Source organism: Peromyscus eremicus, chromosome 13, assembly GCF_949786415.1.
Source record: "Peromyscus eremicus chromosome 13, PerEre_H2_v1, whole genome shotgun sequence".
Lineage (NCBI taxonomy): Eukaryota > Metazoa > Chordata > Mammalia > Rodentia > Cricetidae > Peromyscus > Peromyscus eremicus.
The window spans coordinates 32,103,285-32,117,017 of NC_081429.1; the positions used below are offsets into that span (position 1 = coordinate 32,103,285).

Consider the following 13,733-nt stretch of genomic DNA (forward strand, 5'->3'; position numbering starts at 1 on the left):
CACATGAGACAAGCACTTTACTCCCTAGCTACAATCCCAGGCCCTGACGCCCCCATCTGGAAAGCAGCTCTTGGATTTTTCAAATGGGGGTGGGGGTGGGGGTGTGCTGCTTCTCTCTGGGCTGTCTTCTATCACCTCCCCACTAGACCCCATCTGAATTCTGCCTATCCACAGCCCACCCTCCCAGGCAAACTAAGCTGCAACCCTGTCATTACCGCCCCTGAAAGTCCCCTTGCATCTCTATATCCTATCTACACACATTTCTGAGCAATTGCTGTGTGTGGAATGACCCCCCCTAGGCACAGAGGATACCCTGAGCTGGGAACCATGTGAAGCTGGTCTCTCTCTGCTGCTCTCTGGTGACATACCCTGATGAAGGACGGAGGAAACGTAGCAAGAAGCAAATAGGGAAGGGGAAAAAAAAATCAAATCATCATGAGGTTTATGAAGAAACTGAGAGGGAAGGAAGTGACTTTAACTCACTAGTCCAGAAAGGCTTCCCAGAGGAGGGGATAAGATGTAACTTGTGACCTGCAGAATGAGTGGGCAGCCTCTCAGGAGCATTTGGCACAGAGCGAACAAGAAAAATGGGATTTGTAAACTGTCGTGACTGTAGAGCAATGGAAGGTTTTCTTTTTGTGTGTGTGTGATTGCATTTCCTCATTTGGGGTGGAGGTGGGGGGCAAACCTCCCATAGCATGTGTCCCTACAAGAGGAACTGTGAGACACAGAGAGAGAGAGAGAATCTAACATGGACACAGGCGCGCCAGTGTGGCTGCAGGGTGATCTGAGTTGCTCTGACAGTGGGTGCAGTTTATTTCAGGGCCCTAGGGAGATTTACCACCTTTCTTCCTCACAGGGGCCAAACGTGGGGCCTGCCGGGGAGGGTGTTGCACCAAAGGCAACAGAAATGACCATGAAAGTTGGGTCCCCACAAACCTGACTTGAGCAAAGGAGGCCTGAAGAAGGCAGAAAGGGAGACCCAGGTGATCGACCAGGGAGCAGGACAACCATCTGTTGCTGGCCTCGGTCTGCAGCCGTTTCCTACTCCAAAGGTCTCAAGAGCAGAAGGTGCAGGTTCAGAAGACCTGGATTCCCAGAGCTTTGCGTGTGCCTCATGCCGTCACCACAAGCAAGTGCCCAGTTCTCTGGATGCCCTTGCTTGTCATGTACCTAGGAGCCCCACAGCTAGCTCATCCTCTGAGCAGGCATAAGTTGGCTCTGGGGCACCTGAAGGGAGGACCTGTTCCAGACCTCCAAGTCCTGGCACGGTTATCCCCATCACCTGCAGGATTGTACATTGTCGCGGGGCGACCCTTCTCTCTCTAAGTCCCAGGGACACACCACTGGTTTCGGTGTCGCCCACTCACTCCCCCACATGCCCATCTGGACGACCCACGTGCGGCTCGACCCCGGGGTTGGCGCCGCACCTCGGGCCGGGCGCGTCTGGCCGGCGCTTTCGGGGGACCCGGACACCGCCCCCCACCCCCCGCGCCTCCTCGAGGGGGCAGCATCCGGCCGCCGCGGGTCCGGCAGGGGGGGACGTCCTGGATTCCCCTGCGGTGGGAGAGGGACGCTGCGGCCGGCTGCCACACAAAGGCGGCGGCGGCGGCGGCGGGAAGGCGGGGCGGGGCGGGCCGGGGGCGGGGGAGGCAGGAAGGGGCGGGGGCGGCGGCGGCGGCGGCGATAAAGCCCCCGCGCAGCCCGGCCGGCTAGTGCTGTGGTTGCACGGGAGCGCGGGCTGCACGCGTCCCCGCCGCCTGTCCGCCCCCCCGCCGCCGCTGCGCTGTCCTCCCTCCGGGCTCCGACCGCCACCTGGGGATCCAAGCGAGGACGGGTGAGTACCGGCTGCGCGGTCCCCGCCGCTGGGAGGGGAGCCGGGGACCGTCCCTGGGGCTGCGCCGCGACCGGGCGCCGGGGCGGGAACTTTCTCGGGCCGCCGGGGCCACTGCTGCGAGCGCGCCGGGCTCCCGCGTCCCTATCCCCGAGGGCTGGGGCGCCCAGGTGTGCCCGAGATTGAGGGAGCCGCTCGCCGAGCTCGGTGTGGCTGCGGTGGGTCCTGGAGGGCTGCAAACCGTGACCCTGGACCTGAGGCGTCGGGCCACTCAGGGGTATCACCGACCCCGCACTTTGCTTGTGCGCGCCCGGGACAGGGACCAGGAGACCCACTCTCACTGGTTACCTTTTCCTCAGCAGCGTGGAGGTGAGCAGCGATTTAGGGGAGAGCTTCAGTTCACACCGGCCTTTGCAACAGGCTTATCCATACTATGCAGTAGCAGCTCTTTGCTATTTATTATTTATTCCCATCAACTGTAGACCAGGGTATTGCGAGGCCGCTGAGTGACTCCAGGTAAGGTGAAAGTACTCAGAAATCCTGGGCGGAATTCGGTATTTAATTTGGCCCCAAGATGAGCAGAGGGAAAGCTGCTATTACATAAGACAGCACTCCACCTTCAGGTATTAGAGAAGGTACTGTTGAGGATTTTTAGTGTTTTAATGAACAAAACAGAATCTCCGCGTGCCTCTCTTGAGAAATCTCCAAACGCGGCTGGATCTTGCTTTGACTACTTTGCAAAGAACGTTCTTCTATTTAGCGTCAACATAAAAAGGTGTTTGAAGGTTTGACTTTCTCTTTCAAGCTAGGAAGCAGTTTACTTCTCTGAACTGTTCTGGAACAATTGATCTGATAGTTTTGTACCGTGGGAGATTTTGTATCGGAGTGGGAATAGAGATAACTGGGAGAAATGGCAGCTTTACTGATTTGTGTATCTAAAGCACACTTAAAAACTGAAGGTCCTTTCAACACTTTCTGTGGCTCTAAAGCGGGAATTATACGCTGTTTGCAACATTTAAGCAAAACATTCTCAAGAGACGTTCGACCAATAATGCTCCCATCAACTCTTGAGTTTTGACTGTTTTTCAAAATAGTGTTTGAACATTTCGTTCAGGGAAGGGTGACGCCTGAAGGTCATGAGACGATGTCATCTTTCTTTTCTGGAGATCCCCAACAGAATCTATGCAGGAACCGCCCCCCCCCCAATGAACTTGACATATTAGCACAATTTTGAAAAGACAGAAATTACTGGCTCCCCAAAGGATGTTAATTTTCAGCTTCACACATAGATGATTTGACAGTGGTCGGAGATGGCTGAAGATGGTGGAATTGGAAGCGAGATGATGACCTGACCAGGCTCCTGGTCCCGTTCCATGTTGCTGCCTTCTTGTAGCAGTCCTCTCCCACATGGTTGGGGACTTTGGCCATTTCTTCCTCCTGTGGTGGTGATGCTGCAGGATCAATTCCAGGGCCATCTCAAGTCCAGTGGTTTCCACCCACTCAATTCACTCAGTCCTCTAAACAAGTTCGAGACTGGCCCTCACCTTGCAGGTGCTCCGCCTCTGTCAGAAACCCCGACGTCTGCCGGGCATAGTAGTATATGCTCAAAATCCCAGCCCCTGGGAGGCTGAAACAGCGTTGCTGTGAGCCTGATCTACATAGTGAGCTCCAGGTCAGCCAGGGCTCATAGAAAGACCTGTCTCAAAAACAACTGGAGTTCGCAGGCGCACACACACACACAAACATACACACACACACACACACACACACACACACACACTCCATTATTTTAAAACCATAAGCTCCTCCTACTTCCCCAGGCTACAAACTGGCTCTCCCATTGGAGTTTTCAACACAAAGGATTTTCGGGGGGCCTTCCATGCTTCAGGTTCTACAGGTGACCTAATGACCCTGTAGAACTGAGACCATGTTCCTGAGAAAGTAAAGGCCACCAGACTTGTCCCATGTGTTACCACTGTGCCATCCTATAAGCATTTCCATATTTACCCACCCGTCTGCTCAGTTTCCCCGGGCCTGTGTGTGCCTTACGTTTTTCTTTCGACATTTTCCACCTTTGCTAAATATAGCAGGTCCTCGCATTCCTGGGATTATCACTCTTACAGGGGGAAAAAAAACAGAAAAGCATACCTATGGTAAATACTGTGGGGTAGAATGGCAGAGAAAATAATCAAGTTGAACTGGGAATTTGCAGAAGAGGAGAGAAAAGGCTCCTTGTGTCAGTGAGTAATGTCTCCAGCTGTGTCATGAATCCCAAGCCTCCCTCTGCTGAGGAATCTTACCCCTCTCTCTTACCGTCTGTTCATTCTCTTGCTTCTGTTCATTCTCTTGCTATGAACCCTATTGTCCTTCAGCAGGAATTTTGCAATGCTCTAACTTCCCCTGTCCTGGCCTTTTTACCTTTCCCCTGGTGGTCACCAGATTCTTAAATTAGTTGCCACTTCCCAGTTTCTCTTCTTCTCAGGCCCTGCAAGTGTCCCCAGAACAGAAGAGCCTATGATTTCCTGTATGAGCCATCTCCTGGGTGCCCAGCTGGCCTCTGCCATCTCCTGGGTGCCCAGCTGGCCTTTGCCATCTCCTGGGTACTCAGCTGGCCTCTGGCATTTGACACCAGGCACTTTCTTCCATGCCTTTCTCCAGCTTTCCTCCCTTCCGTCATCTCTTCTCCTTTCTGTGGTTTCCCAGTACCCTGTCTCTCCCTCATGAACGCTATCCGTAGAGACTTTGACTGAACCATTTTCCCAGTTTCACTTACCACCATTATGAAGTGAGTCCCAGGTTGCGGTCTGAGCTAAGAGCATTCTCTTATATTTCAACTAGTTGCCAGCTTGGAGATCTGAGACTGTCTTTATGTGTTTGCTTGTTGTATGCAGGTATACATGTATGTGTTTACATGCATGCGCTGTTCATCTTGTTTTTGTTTGTTTTGTGTTGAGATAGGGTTTCTCACTGGCTTGGAGCTCCACAGCAGACCAGGCTGGCTGATGAGCCTGAAAAATCCTCTTGTCTCCGCTTCCTCAGCCCTGGGATTACAAGTAAACACCGTGTTGTTTATTTTTTTAATATTGGTCCGAGGATTGAGCTCACATACCTACCTGTACCTGTGCTTGGGTGGCAGGCGCTTTATCATCTAAGCCAGTGGTTCTCAACCTTCCTAATGCTGCGCCCTTTTAATAATAGCTGGAGAAAGGCATGGAAGAAAGTGCCTCTTGTTGTGGTGGCCCCATTTGTTGCAACCTCATAACTGTAGTTTTGCTACTGTTGTGGATCGTAATGTAAATATCTGCTATGTAGGATTTCTGATATGCAACCCACAGGTTGAGAACCACTGATCTAACTAAGTTATCGATCTCATCAGCCCTGACTTTAGCTTTTATGCCCACCCCATATATTCCTCATTAGCCAAAGTTTTTATCTTTTTTTCTTAATGGCTATATAATTCCCCAAGGTGTACAAGCGGGAGCCTCCAGTAATGCCTAATTTCTGCATATCCTGCTCTGACCAGTCACAGTCCCGTTGCTTCTCTGTGCTGTGTGAGCCCATGAGCCTCCAATCTATTTGCTTGCCTCTGTTTTCCCTTTGTGTGTAGAAATGACAAAATGGTGCCCAGTGCACCGCTTTTAGCTGGCCAACATATATTGGCCTGGGTGAAATGTACAGAAAAATTAGCTAATGTTTAGATTAGTTCTGGAGATTAGTACTTGGAGATAACCTTGGGTTTATTGCTTCCCTTAAAAGGCAGAAGGCGTGGAGCATCATGAGGCTTACATTCAATGTGGAAACCCTCGGTGGGTGCTAAGCCCCTTGCTCTTGTCCATGATGGAGGTTAGCTGCTTTCTGGTCCCTGTGGACCTGTGACCCCTCATTGACATCAGCTTTGTGGCTTTAGAGTTAGTAACTGTGGGCTGGGGCAGCTGTCGGCAGCCTGGGAGTCCTGGCGGCTTACTGCAAGTTGCCTGCACCGAGAGCTCTGCATCCTATCTGTCTGTCTGTCTGTCTCAGATCTCTGCAGGCTCCCTCCACCTGCCTGCATCCCTCCTGACATAATCCAGTACCTCCCTCTTGGTGTGGAGTTAACCACCACTCTGGAGGGGCGGGTGTAGAGTCAGGAGATTCTTCGGGTTGGAAGGTGACTGCTCAGTGGTCCTTCTGCGAGGTTGTCCCTGAGCATCTCAGAATGCTTTCGCTGTGGCTCATACAGAATTCTGATATTACCTTACCTGTGTCCAGACTGCAGCCTCTGCTGTCTCCACATACCTCACTCTTTTCTCAACTCCACGTACCTACACACACACACACACACACACACACACACACACACACACACACACACACACGCTCCAATAGGACATAGGGTTTGGTCAACTCACACCCCAGGCAGCAGTAGTAAGGAGTCTGTAAGTATGAAGACACAGAAGACACAGTCCCAGAGGTATGTAGTTCCCAAAGTCAGGCAGACCTTCCACTGTCCCACCCAGAGCCTGTGTCTATGGTGCTCAGGGAACATTCCATAACATATCAGGAACTCAGGCTGGTGGCTGTCTAGTGACCTGACCACATCTGTACTCTCTTCTACCCTTCCTGCCTTCCCTGCCATGTCCTCTTCTGGAAGGTTGTTTCTTCCACACTGGGCTCCATGGGGTCCACATACCAGGATGCTGCGCTGTATCTCCCTGCCTCAGTCTTGTGGTGCCTTTGCCTACAATTCCCTTCTTCCATGCTCACTGTCTGGATAATTTCACCTTTTTCCAAACCCAGGTCTAGTTATCTTCTGTTCCCAAAGCCATTCCTGATAATCACTGCTTCCAGCCCTTGGTCACACACATGCACATGTGGTATACACACACACCACACCACACACACACACACACACCAGTGCGTACACAACTCTGTGGTGGCAGCTGCCGCCTTATATAGTCAAGTGCTTTACCTGCCCTTGTTTTAATTTTATTGGCAAGCTAATGTGTGAACTAAACTGTCACCATTTTTTTTCATAAGTCTGGTTCATATTCTGTGTGGAAAAGGAGCTGTATTTCAGGCTCAAAGGGGAACTCTTTAAAATATAACCTCAACTTCAGGTTATGGTACTTCTACTTTTAATATACGTTTTCATTCTTCTCTGTGTGGACAGGTGGATATGTATGTGAACTTTTGTGTGTGATGGCCAGAGGACAACCTCAGATGTTTCTTCAGTGGTAGCCACCTTGCTCTTTGAGAGTCTGGAACTCACCAATTAGGCAAGGCTGCCTGGCCAGATAACCCTGGGGATCCATCCTCTTGTCTCTGCTTCCCTAACTGGGATTCCAAGTATATGCCACCATTGTCCTGACATTTTTTTTTTTTTAATATGTGCTCTGGGGATTGAACTTGGGTTCTTGTGCTTGCTTGGCAAGCACTCCTGTTTTCATGGTTTTTTTTAAAAAAAATGTTCTGAGCGACCACATGTTTTGAGGTAGAACATTAGGAAACGAAAGCAGTACAAAAATGCTTCTCTGCCTGTGACCACTTGGAGGATCCCCCTGACCTTTCTCAGCCTACTACTGTCTTCCTTGAGGTCCGCTGGCTGGGCTGCACTTTGCCTCTCATGGCTTGTGTAAGGAGGGATGATGCATTGTGGACCATGGTGCACTTCTGCTCGCCTTGGTGATGATGGTGTGTACCTTCTTAGTGACATTGTTTTTCCGGTTTGTTTCTCTTCAGCCAAATTTGGTGAAAAGGACCCTGGACTGAAAAGGATCTGGGCTGTGCTACTGACAGTCTAACCATGTAGAACTCGGTTTCCCTCTGTATACAGTGGATATCACAGAAATAAATGACATTCACGGTTTCTTATTAAATGTCTTATAGATTTAAAAAAAATCTATAACTTCTTGGCTTTCCTTTCTAATCTAGCTTTCTCATAAATATCAAGTCTAGATGACTTTTTTCCTTGAGTGCATTATTCTGTGCTTACATACCACGACGCTCCCGTCCATCTCTTTCTTTTATAATCCTGTGAAGTCATTTAGCATTAGAATGTAGAAATAGCACCCTGGGCCAAGGGGAAGATTTAGTTGATGTTTCTACTCGGAGGCAGTTATGAAATTGTTAAATGAATTAGGACCCTATGCTTGGATCTTCTTTGTGAGCCCGTTCCCCATATATAAATGTTCTCAGTCTTCGCTTCCAAACCATCTTTCTTCATGAATAGATTGCATGCCTGAGGTGGAAATCAATGTTGGTTAAAAAAAATATATCCTTGGGAACTAAATGGAGTCAAGCACAGTAAACTGCATCTTAAGGTTCTTTCTTATCGGTATGTTCACAATTTGTCTAAGGATGCTGAAAGCTTACTACTATTTTATGATTCTTTAGAGAACCACCATCTTCTACTGAGTAGGCTGCGTCTTTTACGTAGCCCACAAGGCTTTGCTTTATTTTACTGTTTGATTTCTAGGTTTGGATTTAAGCCCAGGCTGGAGAACTCAGCATCCCTACTGAATGCCTTTTTTTTTTTTTTTTTTTTTTTTGGATGGGGAGTGGGGGGCAAGAATGGCCACCAAGCCTGAGCAATCTCCTGTTTTGTAGTACTGTTGGTGTATTTTGATAAACATATCCTCCATTTCATGTCTGGATCTCTCTCAAGGTTGGGTAGACATCCTAGTTCATGATCATATCAGGAACACCCAGACCCATGCTACTGTTTGACCTTGTACTCAACCTCTCCTTCAGAAGATAAAAAGGAATCCACTGTGCCATTCTCCTCTTATCAACTGATCCTTAGAAGAAAGAAAATGTGAACAAAATTTTAACGTTAAAACTCTCTCTCTCTCTGAAAAAGCTGCAGGCATTTCTTGTTGTGGCTGTAAACCTTGTAGATACACTTGGTTTTTATAACTTTGTCGCCTCCATGCTCCCCGACAGCACAAATTAGAGTTTTGGTTACTTAAGGAATTTCTCTTGAGAGTTATACCAAACATAGCATCAGGACCCTGCCACCCTTCTGCCCATCCCCCTCTGTAGAATGCCAACACATCTAGCTATAGGAAAAATAACCACCTGTTTTTATAGGCAAAATCCTGAAAATAGGCATGGGTAGCAAGAGCGTTTATAGCAAACACAAAACCCACTTGGGTTGAGTAAGGTGCAGCTGGGACGTGGCTCTGTGTGTGGCAAAAGGCTTGTCCATCCTGAGTTCAAGCCCTAGCAAACCACCAGACAAGAGATTTAAAAGCATGTAAAAGGCAAGTGAGACCTTCCTTCCAGAAGGGGCCTCTAGGAATAATAGAGATGCTTGCTGATAGCATTTGGTTTTTTTGTTAGTTTAGTTTTTATTTGTTTGTTTGTTTTCCTTCATATTCTGAATACAGATCTACCTGAGAAGTTCCTTTATTGAGGATTTGGTTTCTGTTTGGATCATATAAAAAGCTATTTACACCTGCGTTACCTTTTCCTTACAGTGCGAAACCCTAATCAAAACAACTCCAGCAGAAATGTGTTCCATAAGGAGCTCTTGCCTTTTGCTTGCTGACCCTTAGATCTGGCTCTGAAATGGAAAGCAGAGACTCAAGGCTTTGAGGTTCACTGCTTCCCTTTGGTCTCTTGACACATCTTCTCTCTTCCTTTCCTCGAAGACCATGACTGCAACTAGCTCCAGGCTTATCTCCCTAGAGCACCATGATAAAGAGGGAAGGAGCTTTCTTGCCAATTCCAGTGGAGGGGCGGGGAACACTGGGAGGAAATCTGATTGGCTCAGTTCTGGTCACTTGCCTTTGTCTGCACCAATGGCTGCAGTTATAAGAATGGGGCTTGTATGAGTGGTTGGATCTGGTCAAGTGTTCAATGATGTGGGTCATGCTGGGGTAAGGTGTGCTAAGCACATAAATTATCTTCAGATGACAGAGACTTCTCGTGTGCTCCTTGAACTTGCTGCCTACCTCTAGAATAGGAGCTAATAGCTCTTCTACCCATACAGTTGTGAAAGAAGAGTGGAAAAGCCAGCGTGTCCATGGTTATACAGCCTGTTTACTATGACGGAGTTAGGTCTACGTTTGTGAATTGTGAGCTGGCAACACAGATCACCAAGACTTCCATCACTCCTCAGCAGTGTTTATGTCTTCTCAGAAAGAAAAATCTTCCAAATCCCACCCTTCCTTCCAAGTCACTGCCTTTTCCGTAGGGCCTGATAGCCCAAGTTCATGAGGGAGGAGTAGGCCGACACTTTTATGTTGTTTGAAGTAACGTGTTTACTTTTGTTAACATTTGGCCTCCCAGTTTGGTCCTTAGACATACCTCTCCCCGCCCAACTGGAGTCTAAAATTAGTGCTGACCTTTGGATGGAGAATGCATTTCACACAGTCCGAAGAACCAACGTAGACTGAGCTGGATAAAATTCCACAGAACCAAGAGTGAGTGTAACCTGATTTTTAAATTCAACTCTATTTGGGATTTAACTTTTCTTTTTGTAAAGTTTATACTTTATTCAAAACTTGTCACTTCTCTATAGCAGGGATTTCCCCTCCTCCCTTCCTCTGCTCCTTCTCCTCCTGGTCCTCATCTTCCTCCTCCTCTAGATTTGGAGCCTCGTAGACTTTGGTTTGAATCTAGATCCCATCAGTTGCTTTTGTTTTTTTGTTTGTTTGTTTGTTTGTGTTTTTTTTGTTTGTTTGTTTTTCGAGACAGGGTTTCTCTGTGTAGCTTTGCGCCTTTCCTGGAACTCACTTTGGAGACCAGGCTGGCCTCGAACTCACAGAGATCCGCCTGCCTCTGCCTCCCGAGTGCTGGGATTAAAGGCGTGCGCCACCACCGCCCGGCCTAGATCCCATCAGTTGCAAGCGGGAGAACGTAGCCAGGTTTCTAAGGTTTCCTAAGCCCCAGCTTTGTCTGTGAGTTGAGCATGAAGGTAACCACCTCTTGAGTATTGTGGGCATAGAGTGGAGAGTGTATCTTAGGTAGAGGTTGTACATAGTGGTAGGAATGGAGTCTAACAGGACAAGAGGTGGCCATGGTCATAGTTCTGGATTGTATTTGCCATAGTGATATAGGTGAGTGTTTGGCTTCCCCAAGATTCTTATTCTGTGTGTCTCAGACCTGGTGAGTTGCTCTGTGTATTGGTACCCTTTATAGTCAATCTCCCATCCTGTGACACTGAATAGGCAACACTCCCTGTGATCAGCCTCAAGTCAACAGAAGTGTCTTCCTCTATTTCTCCCTACTTTGTTGAGGTGAGGTCTCTCGCTGAACCTGACTGTGGCTCTTCTTGCTAGCCAGTTTGCCCCAGGGATGCTCTATGTGTGCATCCTGAGTGAATGCTGAGCTTGCACATGGACTACCTCTCCCAAGACTTTGAAGAGAGTCCTGGGCATCTGAACTCTGGTCCTCACACTTCTGTGGCAAACACTTTACCCAGGACCTTGTCCCCCAACTCAGAAATGACTGCTTTAAAGATAGGCTGAATGCATTTGGAACACTTGTTCATTTAAGTATGATTGGATTCCCTAATTATACAAGAATTCTAAGAATGTTTAACTTGCAAGTATTCCCAGGTCAGACATGTATTTTCTGCTGTAGCTGATAGAGTTGTCTTAGGATTTTCCTGGAACTTAGCCATTTGAGACTTAATGCAATGCTCTGAGTATGTGCCTGCACCTGAGCTGGTGCTGACAATGGAGATTTGATGTGGTGGATAACTTAATTATAAAAGGGCTTCCTTTCTAAAGACGTGGGTTTTCTTTCTGAAATTAACTCCCTAAGAGATTGACATCACTTTCTGCCAAATCTAGGTTAGTTTCTTAATATGACATGTGAGTTAAGATAGCCATTTAGAAGATTGGCCAAAGATGCCCAGATGTGCATAATAAACCTGTTCTTGTGCGACAGGGTGGTAAACTCTGAATTTCAAAGTGCTGATCATATAAATGTTAATTAATTCAGCATAGTCAAAGGGCTGAAAACACAGTTGTTCCTACAGGTATGCGTCGCTTATTTGACTAAAATTTCTTTGCGCAAGGTAAGTCCCCATTTTGCGTGTATGATGGTTAGGTTATGTTTTCCTGCCCCTCCTTTCTTGTCTGGTCGTAGGTGTCTTATCTGGCCTGTGAGGACCCACATCCTGTCTTGGCCTTCTGTGTTCCTTTTACTGTACCTGGTATAGAGGAGCTGAAAAGAAGCTCCAAGGCAAAGAAGGAATTGAAAAATTACAGATAATCCGTATGTCAATTGCTGTTAAGCACATTTTATACTCGATTTTGATGAGTCTTAGCAACACTTATATTAAGGGGAGTGGGTCATAGTTGATAGTGAGAAATCATGAGACGCAGGTGTGCGGAGCAACTCGCTCAGACGCTCATGGACAGGAGAGAGTCTGGAACCACGGGTCCCCGTGGAGGAAACTTTTTGTTCTGAATCACTGTTTGCAGTGCCCGAGCAATAAGGCAAGACAGCTCAGATAAAAAGGCCATGACCTTGATGGGCAGGGAATCACCTTGAGAGTCAGAAGGACTTGGGTTTAAATCCCAACTCCACCTGCATTTGCTGTGTGTAGCCAATGTCAACTATTCACCTGTCTGTGCTCCATTTCCACAGGTGGGAAGTACACATGGTGAGGGTTTTTCCTCTTTCTTAGAGAGGGATCGATCGTGTCTGTCCCATTTCACACCGAAGGAGCTAGAAAATGCAGGGACTTATATCCACACCGCGGTCGGAGCTGTGACAGAACTCCCCCTTCCTGATTACTGTCACCTGTTGCTCTCAGGAGGTCAAGTCTGGGTACAGTTTTGCAACAGGCTGCCCCGCCTCCCCCTACCCCTGACTGGACCCTTTACTTGTGGGCTGTCCTATCCATTCCCTAGAAATGTGTGGCCAACTCATGTCTCCTCCTGTCTGGGTTCACTCCCATCATCCTGATGAAGATGCTGTCTTGGGAGTGGAAGACATTCTACAAATTGGCTCTTGATGGGTGTGTCCCTCTCATAACATCCAGAAATTGAATGACGGTCCTGTCATGAGGGTGAAATTCAATTTGAGAGCTGGGTTTTGAGCGCCTACTCAGTAATAGTTACCTGGAGGCACCCAGGTATAGAGACAGGACAGGCGTCACCTTGGAGATTCTCATCCACTTATGTTGAGAGCATGTCTGCGTTCAAGATAACCTAGCACAGTGGCATCCCACAGTGGCAGAAGGGCAGCAACCCCAGAGTGCTCTAGATCAGTGGTTCTCAACCTTCTTCATGCTGCAACCCTTCACAGTTCCTCACGTTGTGGTGACCCCCAACCACAAAATTATTTTTTGTTGCTTCTTCGTAACTGGAATTTTGCTACTGTTCTGAATCATAATGTAAATATCCAGTATGTAGGATATCTGATATGTGTCCCTTGTGAAAGGGTCGTTCAACCCCCACAAGGGCTGTGACCCACAGGTTGAGAACAGCTTCTTTAGAGGGTACAAAAGCAACAGTTGAAGGGGCTGGGAGATGGCTCAGTACTAAAGTGTTTGCTGCATGAGTCCAAGAACCTGAGTCCAGATCCCCAGTGTTCATGTAAAATCTGCAGTGTGTGTCTATCGTCCCAGAATTGGGGAGGCAAACAGGCAGATCCTTGGGGCTAGCTGGAAATGATTAAGGTCCAGGTTCAATAAGAGACTCGGTGCTAAAAAAAATCAGATTGCAAGCAATAGAGGTAGACACCTGACATTGCGCAGCTACATACATAATCATGTACACCACACGGACACTCACAAATTCCCATGCTCAAAAGTGACAATCAGGTTTCCATGGAGTCGTTTTGCTCTTTATCATCTTGCACTGACATGGTCAGTAAGTAGTCCTTCACCAGAGCGGACTTGATCTTATGACCTCCATCCTTCCTCTAGTTGTATCAAGAATCTTAAAAGTTCTTATTAATA

The 13,733-nt window shown here is 47.9% G+C and overlaps 1 protein-coding gene across 1 annotated transcript in view; it reads left to right on the forward strand.

Annotated features, from left to right (window-relative positions):
• Window positions 1-1,695: 1,695 nt before the first annotated feature.
• Serpine2 (serpin family E member 2) overlaps window positions 1,696-13,733 on the forward strand; it is a 63,998-nt gene continuing 51,960 nt past the window's right edge. The window contains exon 1 of the mRNA XM_059278168.1: window positions 1,696-1,837. The gene's annotated coding sequence lies outside the window, so the exon portion shown is untranslated. The remainder of the gene's footprint in view (window positions 1,838-13,733) is intronic.